This window comes from Gossypium hirsutum, chromosome D05, assembly GCF_007990345.1.
Source record: "Gossypium hirsutum isolate 1008001.06 chromosome D05, Gossypium_hirsutum_v2.1, whole genome shotgun sequence".
NCBI classification, from domain to species: Eukaryota; Viridiplantae; Streptophyta; class Magnoliopsida; order Malvales; family Malvaceae; genus Gossypium; species Gossypium hirsutum.
The window spans coordinates 42,802,785-42,822,881 of record NC_053441.1 but is presented as its reverse complement, the minus strand read 5'-3'; positions in this window follow the sequence as shown (position 1 = coordinate 42,822,881).

The following is a 20,097-nucleotide window of genomic DNA, read 5'->3' as shown; positions in this document are numbered from 1 at the left end:
TGAAATAAAGAAATATTGTTTATAATTTAATAGTTAAAATGGAATGGAAAAATAGAACTCAAGCGAAGAACGATTCAATACTATATGAAGTATTGCCCCGGGACTTATATTGCTTAAGGTGGGTTTAATGGATTGTCGAAGATGGACCTTGATCCGTTACCTATAGAGAGGTAGGAACCAAAGGTATAAAAAGGTGGATGAACGCCACACCAGGATGGTGATAAGTTCAAGAAGTCGGGTTGACGCCACTAGCGAGCTAGATAAGTCAGAACGAGACTCGAACGAAAGAAGAGAGGAGGTAACCTCACAAGAACAAAAGTTCTATTAAGTTTAATTGATCAAATTCTGTAACCTTTTTACAAAGAGAAAAGAACTATTTATAGATTACATTAGATAGCCAAATAGACTAAGTAAATTCGGCTTTAATTGAATTAAACTAATCTAGAAATGTATCTTTAAAGGCTATGTCCAAATTCAGCTGAATGGTACTTCAATGGGCAGCTTCATGGCTAAGGAAATGAACTTGAAGGCTTGGTGAATGTATGGGAGAGCAATGGACATGTCTAGGTTCGGCCAAGGTGTGAATGGACACTCCAAGAGATGCCTTTTGGCCGAATAGGTACTTAGGAGATCAATGGACAGCAACCGATGCATGTAAGTGAACATTCATGCATTCTTCCATTCATTGTATTAAATCATTCATGCATCATCCTTACGTTCATTGAACCAGCCCATTCATGAATCATCTTTAATTGTGTTCCCACATCATGCATTGTAAGTAGACGTTCATGCACCTAGCTTGAATGAATCTCCACATTCGGCTGTACCTACATGAAACATGAACAAATTAATTAAAATAGATATATTAATTAACACATAAATTTAAAATAGACAAAAATAAAGTCTTAAGCTAAACATATTAAATTCGGCTAAGACAACTTTAAAAACAGGAAATAAATCAAAACATAATTATGAGCTGTAATAACTTAAACTAAGTTAATAAAATACTTTAATAATTCAACCAATAAAATAAATGAGCTGAATTGTAGCTAAATTGAGCTCGATTGAGCTGAAATAAGCTCAATTGAGCTGGTCGGAGTTGAAAATAGCTAGAAAAGCTAAAATGGAGCTGAAATTAGCTTGCACTAAGGTGCATGGTTTCTTCAAGGAGTTGGATCGAGCTTCTTCATCTTCAACAAGCTGATTCTCCTTCCAAAACTTGAACAACAAAGCTGAAACAACTTCATGAAATTGCTTGGACCTAGCTCGGGTCATTGGTCCCTTTGGAAGCTCGAGGGAATCAAGACGAGGACTTGATGGGGCTTGGGGCGTGGTCACATCACAAAGGTATATTGAACGCCACACCAAAGGTGATAAGTTCAGCAACAAAGAAAAGATGGACGCCACAAGCAATGCTTGATAAGTCAAATCAATTCCGAAAGAACAAAGAGAATTGGATAGCTCACAATTCAAATATTTCATCTATATTCAGCAAAAAGTTCTTCTCTCTATGGCTGATTACATCTATTTATAATGCTAAAACAAGGTAACCAAATGGTCAAAAACATCCACTGAATGTGCCATAAAAACTGATGTCTTTTCTTATTCTTTGAACCAAATAACTCCTTGCATAAAATCACTTTAATTCAGTTGATTTGAATGTCTTTAATGGCTTAGAAAATGACTCTTGAGTTGTTCTTGGCTAGTTGAATAGACACCATCTCTTAACCAGCTCCTTAATGACATTCAAAGGCTTGATTAATTTCTCTTGAAAGCTCCAAAAACGGCTGGAAGTGGAAGAGTTTCTGCTGAATTTTAAAGGGCATAAAATGCTCTTTAAAAACTCCTTTAATGATTTTAAGCTCCCTTTATAACAGCCCCTTTAATTGTAACTCAAAAGAACTTGAACAACCACTTAATTAAATGTGTAACAGCCTTGAATTGTAACCACTATAAGCTAAAAAGTCACCTGCAATAAACACATTAAAGTGAGTTTATTAAACAAATGAAAACACTTATTAATCATAACAAACATTAAACTTACTTAAATAAATGAACTAAAACATATATGCAATAATTATTCCAGCAACTAGTTTAATTAAAGAAGCATAATTTAAAAAACTTAATTTATGCATCAATAAATAATCCTAGGAACTAGATCAATTAAGAACAACACTTATTAAATAAATTTCAACAAAAACACTTATTAATTAAAACTAAGATGAGTTGAATAAATGTCCAGCAACTCATTTATTAAACTAAGATGCTTAAATGCATGGTTTTGAAATGCAAATTTAACTAACATGAAAGTTACATAATTAAACTAACTTGACTTAATTTAATGATGCAAACTTAACTAACATGAAAGTTACATAATGCATGACTTTATTAAATGCAGAGCACATATTAATGATGTTCAAACTATGACATAATTAAAAACACAAACTAAAATAACTAAAAATTAATGAATCAAAGTCCTTATTTTCCAGCAGCCAAATTGACAAACTAAAATTAAAAAACTTCATTTTGCACTTGGGCCCCTCGAGTTTGGACCAATCTCGGTAGCATCGAGTTGTGTCGTAACATGATGCGACCGGGATCGCATCATACCCTCCCTCTTGAAAATGATTTATCCTCAAATCGGGCCACTTGCTCGAGAAAAAGTTTTCAAGATCATGACCCCCTTTGTTCATGATCCGGAAAGAATTATTTTCAAAATTCTGAGAACCACAAATGGCTCGACTAGAAAGAAGGTCATTTGCATGCCATCCCTCTTTAGGAGGGTACCACCTAACATTGTCACCTACAAAACAATAAAACAAATTTGTGACACAATGAAGGTTAAACACAAAAGAACTTTCCAGGATTTTAGTCACAACTTGAAAAAATAAACTCAAAAGAACAACTGATATGACCCTGGTCAAGGATGCCCTTGACCTCAGCTTGAATTCAGCTCCTCAAGCTCCATTTAGCTTGGTTCAGCTCACCGAATTTTATTTTAGCTCACATGAGCTTAATTCAGCTCGTTTGAGCTTGGTTTAAATTCAATTCAGCTCATTATTAGCTCTTTAGCTAAATTAACTTTATTTGCTGGAGTTTTAGACCATTTAAATAAGCATGTAAATAAGTTTCATTACAGCTTTTAAATATGTCTTAATTTATTACAAGTGTTTAATATGTCTTGATTTGGCTGAATTAAAGGTGTCTAGATGTCATTTAATTTGTCTAAATTATTACATGTTTTAAATTTGTCCAGCCGAATTTATGTGTTATGATTTGTTAATATTTAAGTTGTCTCAATGTTATTTAGGATGTTCACATTATACTTTAATTTAGTTCAGCTGAATTTGCTTGAAATTAATTAAGTTCATGTGTGTTTTTAGGTACAGCCGAATGTGGAGATTCATTCAAGCTAGGTGCATGAACGTCTACTTACAATGCATGATGTGGGAACACAATTAAAGATGATTCATGAATGGGCTGGTTCAATGAACGTAAGGATGATGCATGAATGATTTAATACAATGAATGGAAGAATGCATGAATATTCACTTACATGCATCGGTTGCTGTCCATTGATCTCCTAAGTACCTATTCAGCCAAAAGGCATCTCTTGGAGTGTCCATTCACACCTTGGCCGAACCTAGACATGTCCATTGCTCTCCCATACATTCACCAAGCCTTCAAGTTCATTTCCTTAGCCATGAAGCTGCCCATTGAAGTACCATTCGGCCGAACATGGACAAGGACACCATTGGTCATTTTTCTAGAAGGTTCATGTCTTAATTTAGGTTCATTACTTAATCATTAAGTTCATGAATGGACTATTCGGTTAGCATAAGAAACTAGTATAAATAGTTTATTGATTTCATTTGTAAAGGACTTTGGACTTTTGACTTTTGATCATTTGAATGAACTTTGTTCAAAGAGTGAGTTTTCTCCTCTCTAAATTCGTACGAGTTTCGATCTGACTTATCTAGCGTGCTAGTGGCGTCTATCGTTCTCTTTTGAACTCATCCACCTTTTTATACCTTTGGTTCCTACCTCTCTATAGGTAACGGGTCAAGGTCCATCTTCGACTTCCATTAAACCCACCTTAAGCAATATAAGTCCCGGGGCAATACTTTACATAGTATTGAATCGTTCTTAATACTTAAGTTCATTTTTCCATCTCCATCCTATTTATTAAATATAAACTTTATTTCTTTTCTTATTAAACCGACCCTACAAAATATCCGAATTTAGCCTATCTTTTGAACCCTTTTAAAAGTCTTCCGCTTAAACTGAAAACAATCTTCATCTTAAAACAATTTCGAACGAACTTCTCGTCGACGATCGGGCAATCAAGTGAATCGACTCAATCAACCGAGCCGGATCACATCATTTGGATCAGAGCTGGTAAAAACGAGAAGTACGAGCACTCGAAGTCAATTTGAAATAGGTACGTAAAAAAAAAGAGTTCGAAAAAAAAATTAAAAAAAAATTGAAAAGAAAAAAAAATTGCATACAGTTTAGGTGCGGACGAAAAGAACGTGAAAGATCCGTAAAAAAAAGTCTGGAGACACTTCAATAGAAATTTTTCCAAAATCTCATTCTACACCCTTTTATATCCCCCGTAGTGAAATTTCACGCAATTAAAAAAAATTTTCGATATAAAAAAAAATGTGTTTCGAGTTTGTAAGTTTGGCATTTTCTTCCATTCATCTTCTAAGCCACACTTAGCCTAAAGCCTTTCTTGTTTCTTTTAGCCTACCCGTAACCTAACATCAATCCCTTGTAAAGCCATTTGAAGCCGACCCTCTAAGCCGCAATAAGTCTTCTTGAAACAAAATACGAATTCACGAGAGTGAGACGAGCGGAAAAAGGCACGAGTGGTGAGTACATTAGAGCGAGCAAAAGCCATTTAACGAGTGTAAACACGAGTGGAGTGTTATCCAATTTTCATTGTGAGTGAAACGTGAGATTTTTGTGGTGAGGTATTTACTTTCTATTTTATTTTAATCATTTTTTTTTTGAAAAAAAAATCATGTCACAAGAATTTTCCGAATCAGATTTCCAATATTTGAAGCAAGAGATACGTAGAATTGTGAAATCAAATTTTGATAAATTGCATGATCGATTGGATCGAGTGGAGGAAAGAGCCAGACGAAAACAAAATCCACCAAGTCGAGAAACGGAGTCGAGATCATCACGGTGATACGCGTCCAAAGACTACTCTCTAAGAGATTCTTATCGGGATTCCTATTCGTCAAGGAATTCAAGACGCGACAACCTAGAGCTTGCAACTTCTCGACATGACAAACGAGAGAGGACGAGTTATTCATCGTATGACTCAAAGAAGTCCTTCCCGGAGGATTGTTCCCGAAGAAATGGATGAGAAGCCTATGAAAATATTTTCTCTTCCTTTGGGGCAAATGATTATATTTTTGATTCTTTCGTGTCGACTGCACATTGTAATGAAATCGAAAAAGCGAGAGAAAAAGAAAATGAAGAGAAAGAATTCGAAAAAGAAATTGAGATTGTACAAGAGTACGAGCGAGAAAAAGAAATCGAAAGAAAAGAAAAAGAGATTGAAAAAGAAAAAGAAATCCAAAAAGAGAGTGAGGTCGAAAATAAAAGTGAAAATGAGAGAGGAAATGAAAAGAGAAAAAAAGAAGTTGAGATTAGAAAAGAAACGAGAGAAAAAGAGATAAACGAACCAGAAAAAGTGAGGAGCATTTCGACTAATCCATATGAAACTTGTTCTTGTTCTGTTTCTTCTTTCTAGGTGCCCGAGATATCAAACGATAATTTTCAACTTCACTACCTTTCCGATGAAAGACATTTTCATATGGTCAGTATAGGTAAGGTTGAAGATGAAAACGTGCCTCAAGAGTTCAAAGGTAAGAGAGGTGAGGAAATGTTAACGATCGAGTCACGACCCCCAGGTTTGAAAATTGTTGAAATACTTTTTAGTGACTTAATTTCTAAACGCTCTCTTTATTTTGGTCTGATTAATTGCTACTCCCTGAATGTGGTTGATTTTTGTTCCAATCAACAAACCAAAGGTTTAATTTTGCGTGATGACGGTTTTTCACGAAAGGCGATTAAATTCTTCATTTGTGACAATTTTGTGCACCAATTAACGCTTTGTGGAAAATCCATGAATTTGTGCAAGTATGAATTGATGAATGTAAAAAGTTTTAATTGTTTGTCCCTGTGTATGCAAAAATCCCATTGGTTTAACGTGTTTGGTTTAATGAAATTTTTGCTACATTTTGGCATGAATACTCAAAATCAAGTTTTTAAACCCGGAATCTATTTTGGTTCGTTTTATGGGAAAGTCAAGCTTCATCAATTTTGTGTGAACAATTTCTATTGTTTTGATAATTGGGTGTTGAATAAGGAACTGAGGTATGAAAAATTTGATTTCAATTTAAATTCATTCCTTAATCCATTTTTGTGGTTGTATTTGAAGTTCGCATTTCATTTCGTTAAGGTTAATTCAGCCACAGAGATTCGACTAGACTACATTTCCGAGGAGAGAAGATTTATAATGATCGACAAAGGTAAAAATGATCCTTGTTTTTCCATCCCTCGAGGTAAACAAGGTATGATTTACGATAACTTTAAAATTTCTCTGCCCTATTCGGTTGGTAATAAAATTTTTGTTGAAGAATTGGTTGTTGCAAGGAATTTAAATTGTGATGTGTTTAACTGTTCAGCTTTATTTAAAAATGATCTTTGTTTTACTACTTTTAAAGGTAAGGCTCATGAACTTTTTGAAACATCGTTGTTCTCTTTAGGTGGTGCCAAAGATTGTTTTGTTGATTTGATTCATTATTCACATATTGGTTATGACTTGTGGAAACGATTTGAGACATTTGATTGCCTTAGAACATGTTCATTTTCGTTTCGAATAATTGACGAGGCATTAACGAGTAAATTAGTTTGTTTGCATGGTTGTGAACATGTTGCTTTGCATCCGTCCACTCCCATGGGATTTTCTTATTCTATTTTGCTTGCATTTGGATTACAAATTTATTTGAAACCATTCTTATTAACTCATGGTTATTCCTTTCAGTTGTCCCAATTCCAATCCATCCCGTTCGACCGAGGAAAGCTAAGTAAAAGTTGCTGCGATCGAGTGAACCAATGGCTCGACTTGAGGACAAGTCGTTCTAAAGAAGGGGGTAATGATATGACCCTGGTCAAGGATGCCCTTGACCTCAGCTTGAATTCAGCTCCTCAAGCTCCATTTAGCTTGGTTCAGCTCACCGAATTTTATTTTAGCTCACATGAGCTTAATTCAGCTCGTTTGAGCTTGGTTTAAATTCAATTCAGCTCATTATTAGCTCTTTAGCTAAATTAACTTTATTTGCTGGAGTTTTAGACCATTTAAATAAGCATGTAAATAAGTTTCATTACAGCTTTTAAATATGTCTTAATTTATTACAAGTGTTTAATATGTCTTGATTTGGCTGAATTAAAGGTGTCTAGATGTCATTTAATTTGTCTAAATTATTACATGTTTTAAATTTGTCCAGCCGAATTTATGTGTTATGATTTGTTAATATTTAAGTTGTCTCAATGTTATTTAGGATGTTCACATTATACTTTAATTTAGTTCAGCTGAATTTGCTTGAAATTAATTAAGTTCATGTGTGTTTTTAGGTACAGCCGAATGTGGAGATTCATTCAAGCTAGGTGCATGAACGTCTACTTACAATGCATGATGTGGGAACACAATTAAAGATGATTCATGAATGGGCTGGTTCAATGAACGTAAGGATGATGCATGAATGATTTAATACAATGAATGGAAGAATGCATGAATATTCACTTACATGCATCGGTTGCTGTCCATTGATCTCCTAAGTACCTATTCGGCCAAAAGGCATCTCTTGGAGTGTCCATTCACACCTTGGCCGAACCTAGACATGTCCATTGCTCTCCCATACATTCACCAAGCCTTCAAGTTCATTTCCTTAGCCATGAAGCTGCCCATTGAAGTACCATTCGGCCGAACATGGACAAGGACACCATTGGTCATTTTTCTAGAAGGTTCATGTCTTAATTTAGGTTCATTACTTAATCATTAAGTTCATGAATGGACTATTCGGTTAGCATAAGAAACTAGTATAAATAGTTTGTTGATTTCATTTGTAAAGGACTTTGGACTTTTGACTTTTGATCATTTGAATGAACTTTGTTCAAAGAGTGAGTTTTCTCCTCTCTAAATTCGTACGAGTTTCGATCTGACTTATCTAGCGTGCTAGTGGCGTCTATCGTTCTCTTTTGAACTTATCACCTTGCTTTGGTGTGGCGTTCAACCTTCTACAATTCCGCAAACCCACCTTGAACCGAATAGAAATCGGGGTGACACTTTTAGTGTTGAATCGTTTCTGGTGTTTAAGCTCATTTATCCATTCCACCGACTATCCTAGATTTTACCCAACTATAATATCTTTTTACAAAACCGAGCCTTCATTTATCAACTTCCATTTTTCTTATTTTTATACTTAAATCGAGCCTACTACCCTTATAAATTTACCATCACCTTAGCCAACCTTTTAAAAACCATTTGAAAGCTTCCGCATCTTTAGCCTTATCTCATCCTATTTCCGATAACTCAACTATTCCTCGTCGACGATCGGGCAATTACGTGAAACGACTCAATTAACCCGGGCTGGATCACATCAACAACACATGAATCAATACCGGGATCAAAAATAGAAATTGGTTTTACCTTTTTCTTCGATGGAAACAAACCTGATTCACAAGGTATTTGAAGATTATAGTTTTGAAAATTAGAATTCCATGGTCCAAATCCCTTGAACAATGATATGGAATAGCATTCACCGGGAACAAAGACAAAGTTTTTGTTCACCATTTCAATTTGACCAGAAAAATTTGTGGCTAGTAACTTATGAAGAACTTGAAGCACATTAAAGTTAAAATCATGCAACACATGTTTGAATCCATTAAGCAACAATATACAACAACCTCCAGAATCAAAAATTTGATTTTGACTTGGCAAGCCAACGAAATTCATATGTTTGGTTTTCGAACTAAATAAAGATAAAACTTGAAACAAATAGAAGGGTTCAACACATTGATTCAAAATACAATTTTGATACTCACCTTCGCTTGACGTCAACTTAGGAATACAGGCTCCGGGTTTAAAAACATGGTTTTGATCGGTCGTTCCGTAACGTAACAAAAACTTCACTTTCACCAAGACATCACACATGCCAAATAAAGAAGATGTAGGGAAAAATAAATTCAAACAATCAAATCTCTCAAATCTCATGCAAATATACGAAGATTTCACACTAAGACTTAAAAAATTTTCATTACCATCACGATCAAACAGATTGAGCGTTTCACATGAAAGTTCTTTATCAAACATGATCAGATTTTGTATTTGTGGATTTAATCGAACAACATCAAAAGATTTTTCAACACAAAACTTATTGAGTGAACAACTCTTCATGCCTCCACTTAAAACGAATTTATCAACCATAAATAGCGAGTAACAATTAACCAAATCAAAATAAGGAGATCTTTTTAAAACTAGGTTATCGAAAATTTTATCAACAACTTTCAAACCTGATTGCCATGATTCATTGACTAAAAACTTCTTACCTTGCTTACCTTTAAGCGCTTGAACCTTACCTTTTTCGATCAAATGGAATCGTCTCTCATCAGGAAGGTAATGAAGTTGAAACTTGTCATTTGAATCTCTAGAAACCTGGAAAGAAGAAACAATAGAGGACAACTTGCAGATTGGTTAGTAAAAACATTCCTCGCTTTTTCTTGTTGACTTTCATCTTTTCCACTCGTTTCTTTTTCAACTTCTTTCTTTTTCCACAATCTCTTTGTTTGTTGAAAACTCACTTTCACTCTTCAATTCTCTTTCATTTTCAACAACACTTGTTTCTCGCACTCTTTCTTTTTTTTCTCCAATCTTTTTCTCTTTTTCAATTTTTGTTTCTTTTTCGATTTTTTTTCTCTCGTCACTCTTTTTCTTCTCTCAACTTTATTACAAAATGGCGATAATACAAAAGAATCAGAATAATAGACTTTTCGTTGGAAAGAAGTGGAAGAATCTTCATAAGAGTCACGATCAACTCTTCGTGAATAAACCTCCATGGATGAGTTCTTATACGAAACACATTCACTTCTTCGTAAGGATTTTTCCGTAGATGAATACTTTGTTGCATACGAAGAATGACTTGTGCTTTCTCGTTCGTTACCTTGATAGGCTTCAAACTTGTAGCTGGATTTATTTCGGCCTAAATTCCTTGAAGAATAGGAATCTGGATAAGGGTCTCTTTTCACATATTCGTCGAATGTTTGTCTCCTTGATGATCTCATTTTCGTCCTTTCATTTGGATAAATTTTCTCCCGTTGGGTTCTTGCTCGATGACTCTGCTCTTCGACACGATCCAATTATTTCTTGATGGGTTTGAGTTTTCGATCAAATAGATGCTCCATTTCATGCGTAAAGGCTTGGAGTGTAAAATTTGGCACACTTCCTCCAACAATTCTTACAGGACGGAATCGAACTCCCTTGTCTAAATTTTTTCCAGACTTCGTGACATTTTTTAAGAACTCACAACAAAGAATCTCACTATCCACTCACAAAGAAATCTCACACACTTGGCTTTTTTTCTCTCGAATAAACTCACTACTCTCTTGCCTCTTTCCACTACTCCTCCTCTCTAAGTTCTTAGGAATTATTTAAACTTAAAAAGCAATTGTTGTGGGTCGGCTTACAAACTTGATGTTTGCGCTTGGTAAGATTATTGTAGGACAAAGGAAGGTAGGCTTGAAACAAAGAAATGAAAAGGTTGGGTGTGGCGAAATAGTAGAAGGTAATAATGACTAAAATTTGGGCAGCAAACAAAAACTAAATTTCAAAACTAGCTCTCTCTTTTTTTTCAAATTTTTTTTTCACAATTTTTTTTTCAAAATTTTTTTTCACAACTTGATATCCAATCTTTTGAGTTTGAATGGAAACTAGTTTTTTTTTAAATTTTTTTTGAATTTTTTTTCGAGAAACTACTATACCGTAATACCGATAATGTCGATTCTTACTCCAAATTCACTAGCTCTGATACCAATTTGATACGAACTTATCTCGTGATGTTTTGAGTCGTATGTGTTGCCCAATCGTGAATTGAGTAAGGATGGATTCGTTTCGGTTTTAAAATGAAACAAAATAGAGATAATGGCTTCAAACAAAGGTAATAAAACAAAATAAAGAGGAAACAATAACAAATTAATTGGCTAAGACCGAAAATGAACCAACAATAACGAATTGTTGACCCGAATCTCAAAATGGTCTTTAGGTGTTTTTCGATTAAAGGAAACAGGAAAGGAACCTTGACCCACTATCAACTATGATAGGAACCAAAGGTATATTGAAAGCCACACCAAAGGTGATAAGTTCAGCAACAAAGAAAAGATGGATGCCACAAGCAATGCTTGATAAGTCAAATCAATTCTAAAAGAACAAAGAGAATTGGATAGCTCACAATTCAAATATTTCATCTATATTCAGCAAAAAGTTCTTCTCTCTATGGCTGATGACATCTATTTATAATGCTAAAACAAGGTAACCGAATGGTCAAAAACATCCACTTAATGTGCCATAAAAACTGATGTCTTTTCAAATCGCATCACGTTACGTTATCTAACACCTTCTTGTTTCTTGTGTTAGTAGGATTTACACGTGTGCACAACTCCTTCCTCGGTGCAACACGAATCACTTGGTGTCTCGTCAATTTTTGGCATCCTAGTGCAAATTAGGATTCTTTGGTAGTTTGGTTCACACTCTCTAATTGGTTGATATAAACTCTGATAAAGAACCCACAAGATTGAATTCGACCTCATTGAGAATTTGATATTTCTTTTTGAGTGATTAATGGTGAGGTTTGCTAACTTTTATTTTTTAGTGTTGAGTATTTATTTTTTACAGGTTTTGAAGATGTCTAAAGGTGATAATAATGATGCACTTATGAAAGTCCAACAACAGTTAGACGGACATACTACTGCAATCACATAAATAAATGCTACACTTCAAGCATTGAATACTACTTTGAATGAGGTATGAGTGAATCAAAAACATCAATATCGAGATCCAATTAAGGAAGATAGGGATAACCAGCCCTATAGGTGCAGCCCTCAAAGTGTCCCTAGAATGGATGATGATTTTCATGATCGTGGACAATCATCTTTGGCAAAACCAAAGAGCGAGCAGCAACGAGAACATCTCTTTCATACTCGCTGCCATGTAAAAGGTAAGCTTTGTAGAGTTATTATTGATGGTGAAAGTTGCTCGAACATAGCCAGTACGACGATGGTGGAAAAGCTTTGCTTAACCACTACCAAGCATCCACAACCTTATCAACTACAAGGGCTTAGCAACGAAGGCCAATTTAGGGTCACTCAACAAGTGCGCATCGCCTTTTCTATCGGTAAGTATCAAGACGAAGTTGTGTGCGACGTAATACCTATTCAAGCCTGCCATTTGTTGCTAGGAGAACTGATAGAGGAATGCACGTGGACCAAGATCGAGTTGCCAAGTCACGAGAAACTCCTACGAAAGCTCTAATCGAACAGATTTGAAATCAAAACAAAGAATAAGATAAAAAAACAAATCAGATCTGGAAATTAAGATCCCCAAAACAATCAAGAACAGCCAAGAATCAAAGATCTTATGAATAGATGTTTTCGGAATGCAAAAACACGAAATCGATCTCCAAGATTGATTTTCAACAAGCCAAATCTGTCCAAGAACTAAACCGATGAATAAAGCCCCAAATTCCAGCAACTTGATTTTTCCCAAAATTCCAGCAACCTAAAACAGTTAGTTTTGACAAGAAGAATTCGACAAGATTAATTGGAAAAGATAAGTTTAGTCGAATTTGGCTACCAAGAATGAGTACCGATCGATCTTTTTGAGTAATAAAGATGGCTGGAAATTCACAAGAAGAATAAACAAGTTAGATCAAAAGAATTAGCATAAACAAAATTTAAAAGAAAAGAATGAACAGCAAGAAAGTAAATTGAAGTCCTAAAGATCCTTGAAATCCCGAAAGATTTCACAAATCTCTTCAAACGGCTCTAATGTCCCCTCCAACGAATATCGGTGGCAAGAAGAAGGTTGAAGATGGCTCCCACAATCCAAAGATTGTTAAAACAACTTCTAAAGAAAACTCAAGAGAGAATTCTTGGAGAAAACCCCAAAGAAAATTCTGCACTCAACAAATCTAAAATTTGATAGAAAAATAATAATAAGATGTTTACAAAGGATGGCTGGCCAATGCTTATATAGGCCTCCAACAAATCCTATTCTAATTAGAAAACTTAAAAAATTTAAACTTAATTAAAAAAAACAAAGGAAAATTCGGCCATGCTTATATAGGCTGTTTTGGGCCTAATTTAACATGTGATATTCCTAAAAGTTAAAAAAATTAACTTAAACAACTAAAATGTTTACAAATTGGGCCCTTTGACATTTTGGCCTGATTTTCAACTAAATATGTATGGATTTCTTGATTGGGCTGGGAATTTGCTTATTGGGCCTCGCCTTTAAGAATTTGGGCTTGTGATCCATCTCCTATCGAAATTGGGTCGTTGACGCTCGTAATGGAGATCCAACGTGCTTTGGCTACAAGATTCGGTTTCTTGGACCAAGATTTCCAAGATTTGAAATCTTGATTTTCTTGATTCTTCAAATCGCTCCGAACAGCAAAATTGGGCCAAGATTGATACGAACTCGTCTCGTGATGTTTTGAGTCATTAGTGTTTGCTCAATCGTGAATTTGAGTAAGGCTAAGTTTGTTTCAAGATAGAAGAAAGTCTACAAACAAATGTTTAAAAGGGAAATGGGTTTAACAACGAAGGGAAAATTTTGGCTAAGGGCAGAGAATGAACCAACAATAGAAGTTGTTGACCCGAGACTCAAAGTAGCTCTTAGGTGAATGACAGTATAGGAAAAACAACAAAGAAAAGACCTAGACCCACTATCAAGAATGATAGGAACCTTGGTATATGATGAACGCCACACTATGAAAGTGATAAGTTCGAAAACAAGAAATGGATAGACGCCACAAGCTAAGCTTGATAAGTCAAATCAATTCTGTAAGAACAAAGAGAATTGGATAACTCACAATTCAAATATTTCATCTATATTCAGCAAAAAGTTCATCTCTCTATGGCTGATTACATCTATTTATAATGCTAAAACAAGGTAACCGAATGGTCAAAAACATCCACTTAATGTGCCATAAAAACTGATGTCTTTTCTTATTCTTTGAACCAAATAACTCCTTCCATAAAATCACTTTAATTCAGCTGATTTGAATGTCTTTAATGGCTTAGAAAATGACTCTTGAGTTGTTCTTGGCTAGTTGAATAGACACCATCTCTTAACCAGCTCCTTAATGACATTCAAAGGCTTGATTAATTTCTCTTGAAAGCTCCAAAAACGGCTGGAAGTGGAAGAGTTGCTGCTGAATTTTAAAGGGCATAAAATGCTCTTTAAAAACTCCTTTAATGATTTTAAGCTCCCTTTATAACAGCCCCTTTAATTGTAACTCAAAAGAACTTGAACAACCACTTAATTAAATGTGTAACAGTCTTGAATTGTAACCGCTATAAGCTAAAAAGTCACCTGCAATAAACACATTAAAATGAGTTTATTAAACAAATGAAAACACTTATTAATCATAACAAACATTAAACTTACTTAAATAAATGAACTAAAACATATATGCAATAATTATTCCAGCAACTAGTTTAATTAAAGAAGCATAATTAATGAACTTAACTCATGCATCAATAAATAATCCTAGGAACTAGATTAATTAAGAACAACACTTATTAAATAAAGTTCAACAAAAACACTTATTAATTAAAACTAAGATGAGTTGAATAAATGTCCAGCAACTCATTTATTAAACTAAGATGCTTAAATGCATGGTTTTGAAATGCAAATTTAACTAACATGAAAGTTACATAATTAATCTAACTTGACTTAATTTAATGATGCAAACTTAACTAACATGAAAGTTACATAATGCATGACTTTATTAAATGCAGAACACATATTAATGATGTGCAAACTATGACATAATTAAAAACACAAACTAAAATAACTAAAAATTAATGAATCAAAGTCCTTATTTTCCAGCTGCCAAATTGACAAACTGAAATTAAAAACTTCATTTTGCACTTGGGCCCCTCGAGTTTGGGCCAATCTCGGTAGCATCGAGTTGTGTTGTAACATGATGCGACCGGGATCGCATCAAAGATTCGATTTCTTGATTTTCTTGAAAACAAGAAAGTGAATCTTGATTTTCTTGATTTGAGCCCATCACCTTCTAAAGCTTGGGTTGGGCCTTTGTGACTCGTATCATTCCCCCCTTCCTCAAAAAGATTCGTCCTCGAATCTAAAAAATCAAATGAACTCGACTTTCCTCGATCGAACGGGACTAATGGCAATTGAGTCCACTGAAAAGAATAGCCATGAAATAGTAAATAGTAACGCAAACAAGCTTGTAGTCCAATTATAAGCATAATAGAACAGGTATAACGCATGTGAATGGACAGATTCAGATTACCATGCATTAATCGACGGTTTATAGATTCACTCACACATGCATTATCAAAAACAAGAATCTTTTTATCAACCATCAAAATAGATTTATCATCAATAAATAAAATAGGACAGTCAAGCACGTTTCGATCTAAGTGTTCATCAACACGATCTTTGTCGCTATCCGAGGAGTACAAAAGTGTTTCAAAGGTTTCAAGCATCTTACCTTGATAAGCAAAAGAATAAGGGTCGATTTTACCTTTTTCATTTAAAACAAACCTTCGCTCATCGGGGGGTAGTGTAGTCGAATCTCCGTTGTTGAGTTAACCTTTGTCAAATGGAACTCAAACTTCATGTACAACCACATAAACTGTTTAAGACACGAATATAAATTGAAAAAAAATTTGGAAAATTTCGTTACCTTATTCTCCAAAACAGATTTGGACAAATTCGAGGATTTTACATAAGGTAAATCAAGAGAATAATAAATCACGCTTCTTTTCGTAATGACTTTATCAACCACAATTGAAGAGTAACAATTAATCGGATCAAAATGAGGGGATCTTTTAAGAACTAAGTCACCAAAAGTTTTATCAATAATTTTCAAATCTGCACTGGACTCGGTTTCTAAAATTTCCTTACCTCGCTTACCTTCGGGATCATGTAGTGTGATTTCATCTTTGCCTAAGTTGATCGTATGAAAGCGTCTTTCATTTGAGAGGTATTGAAGTTGAAAGTTATCTTTCGATCTTTCGTGATAGAGGAATGCGCGCGGACCAAGATCGAGTCGTCAAATCACGGGAAACTCCTACGAAAGCTCTAAACGAACAGATCTAAAAATTAAAACAAAGAACAAGATTAAAAGCAAATCTGAATTGAATTGAAATTCCCCAAATTCAATTAAATGAGCAGCAAGAAACAAAGAAATAGAATAAGCGAATCACACGGAATTGGAAGTATGGAAAGGATGCGAATCTGCCAAGGGATTGATTCGGCCAAGAATGCCTAATTTCCAGCAATCAATTGATCCCCAAATTGAAAGAGATCCAATCGGCCAAACCCTAGGAATTGGGGATTTTTGGGTTCGAATGGGTGCTGCCAATAGGAGAACAACTTAAACGATGAGATCTTGAGTTTAATCAATGCTGGAAAACAAACAAGAACAGCAAAATATTAGATGAGAAATCGGCACAAGTATAAGCAAAGAAAAGTAAAGAAAGAAATCGAAAACAGCAAGAATTAAAGGATAAGTCCTAAAGATCCTTGAAATCCCGAAAGATTTCACAAATCTCTTCAAACGGCTCTAATCTCCCCTCCAAAGAATATCGATGGCAAGAAGAAGGTTGAAGATGGCTCCCACAATCAAAAGATTGTTAAAACAACTTCTAAAGAAAACTCAAGAGAGAATTCTTGGAGAAAACCCCAAAGAAAATTCTGCACTCAACAAATCTGAAATTTGATAGAAAAAATAATAATAAGACGTGTTTACAAAGGGTGGCTGGCCAATGCTTATATAGGCCTCCAACAAATCCTAATCTCACAAGTAACTAATAAAAATTAAACCTAATTAATAAAATAACAAGGTAAATTCGGCCATGCACTTATATGGGCTGTTTTGGGCTGAATTTTACATGTAATGCTCCTAAAGATTAAAAAATTAAATTAAACAAGTAAGATGTTTACAAATTGGGCCCTTTGACATTTTGGCCTGATTTTCAACTAAGTATGAAGAAATTTCTTGATTGGGCTAAATTTTGGTTATTGGGCCTCGCCTTCAAGAATTTGGGCTCGTGATCCATCTCCTACCAAAATTGGGTCGTTGACGCTCGTAATGGAGATCCAATGCGTTTTGGCTGCAAGATTTGGTTTCTTGGACCAAGATTTCCAAGATTTGAAATCTTGATTTTCTTGATTCTTGAAATCTCTTCGAACAGCAAAATTGGGCCAAGATTCGGTTTGAAGTGATCTCAATCGCATCATGTTGTGGCACCACTCGTTGCTATCATGATTGGCCTAAAACACGAGGTCCCCAAGTGCAAGATGAAGCTCAATCTCAGCTCAACAAGCTCAATCTTAGTTTTTCCCAGCTCGATTTAGCTCACATGAGCTTAATTTAGCTCGTTTAAGCTCAATTTAGCTTACTTTAGCTCGTTTGAGCTTGGCTTAAGTTTATTTCAACTCATTTATTTTAATGTCTGAATAAATTAAGTAATTTATTAATTTAGCTTAAATTACTACAGCTTATAATTATGTTTTGACTTATTACATGTTTTAAATGTGTCTTGGCCGAATTTAATATGTCTTGTTAAGACTTTATTAAATTTGTCTAATTTAATTTATGTTTAATTAGTGTGTCTAAATTATATTAATGTTTGTTCAGCTGAATTTTATGTGATTTAATTTTGGTTCATGTGTTTTTGTAGGTGAGTTGAATTTGGAGAGTAATTAAACAAGGTTCAATGTATGGGACGGTGCATGTAAGGCCTCTTTCAATGAATGGTGGCTGATCCATTTGGCTCCCCAAGGCACCTATTTGGCCAAAAGGTGTCCAGCAACTTAAAGCACAAGCTTGGCCGATCGTATTCCCAAGGCAGCATCTAAGCCATTCACACCTCAATTTGACCAATCAGCTCCTATACATGTGTATGGGTGGATTCATGAACGTCCAAAGGGAGGGAATATTACCTTAATTCATCACATTGAATGTATAATGTGCATGTACAAAGGGGAGAACGAATTTACAAGGTACATGCTTCCATTCATGAACCAGCCCATCATTAAAGTTTTAATTAAGAGAGATGCATGACCCATGCACCTAGCATTCGTCCAAGAGGGGTTGGATATGAATTGAAGATGCACATTCATGGAACAAGGAAGCTTTCTTATTGGTTAAGCATGCATGAACGGGTTTTGGGAAGAAACATGATTATTCAACCATGCATGAACTTACACTATCCATGAACAGAGATTTAATGCTTGAAGTGTGAACATTTTTAATTGTTGTGTGAACACATTAGTAGCTGAATTTTAATAGGCATTAGAGAGCCTATAAATAGTTTATTTTGTTTATTGTAAAAGGTTACAGAATTTGATTATTGAAAACTTGATTGTGAGGTTTCCTCCTATCCTATTTCGTACGAGTCTCGTTCTGACTTATCTAGCTCGCTAGTGGCGTCAACCCGACTTCTTGAACTTATCACCATCCTGGTGTGGCGTTCATCCACCTTTTTATACCTTTGGTTCCTACCTCTCTATAGGTAACGGGTCAAGGTCCATCTTCGACAATCCATTTAATCCACCTTGAGCAATATAAGTCCCGGGGCAATACTTCATATAGTATTGAATCGTTCTTCGCTTGAGTTCTGTTTTTCCATTCCATTTTAACTATTAAATTATAAACAATATTTCTTTATTTCACCGAGCCTATCAAACATCTATCCAAACCATCTTTTGAACCCATTTCCTCAACTTCCGCTATAAAAAAATCATCTAACTCCATCTATCTACAAAATTGAATAAACTTCTCGTCGACGATCGGGAAATCAAGTGCATCGACTCAATCAACCGAGCCGGATCACATCACGGTTTCTTGATTTTCTTGAAAACAAGAAAGTGAATCTTGATTTTCTTGTTCTCTCGTGTATGCATCTAAGGCCTTGCTAACAAGCTCTTGAATGGTCCCATTTAGTTTGGACCGCATTTGTCGGGCCTTTGATCTTGTTATTGGGCCTTGTGGCAATTTGACCCCATCACGTTCTTGGACTTGGATTGGGCCTTTATGACTCGTATCATTCCCCCCTTCCTCAAAAAGATTCATCCCCGAATCTAAAAAATCAAATGGGGACAAGTCAGCCACATTAAAAGTAGAACTTACATTGTACTCACCAGGTAGATCAATTTTATAGGCATTATCATTGATCCGCTTGAGTACTTGGAAAGGCCCATCGCCCCTTGGGTCCAACTTAGTCTTCCTTTTTGTAGGAAATCGTTCTTTCCTCAAATGGACCCAAACCCAATCTCCGGGTTCTAGTACAACCCGTTTGCGCCCTTGTTTGCTTTGTTGGTGTTGGCGTCATTTGTTTTGGCTATTCGCTGTCTAGCCTTCTCATGTAAAGATTTCACCAACTCAGCTTTCTGTTCGCCATCTAAATTCATAACGTGTTCAAGAGGTAATGGCGCAAGATCAAGTACTGTTAGTGGGTTAAAACCATAAACAAGTTCAAATGGGGAATAACCAGTTGTAGAATGAATAGATCTATTATATGCAAATTCAACGAATGGTAGGCATTCTTCCCAATTTCTAATGTTCTTTCCCACAACATCTCGTAATAGAGTCCCTAAGATTCGATTAACTACTTCAGTTTGACCATCAGTTTGGGGGTGACATGTAGTAGAATAAAGCAATTTAGTACCAAGCTTACCCCACAATACCTTCCAAAAGTGGCTAAGCAATTTGACATCTCTATCAGAAACAATTGTTTTAAGGATGCCATGAAGTCTTACCACTT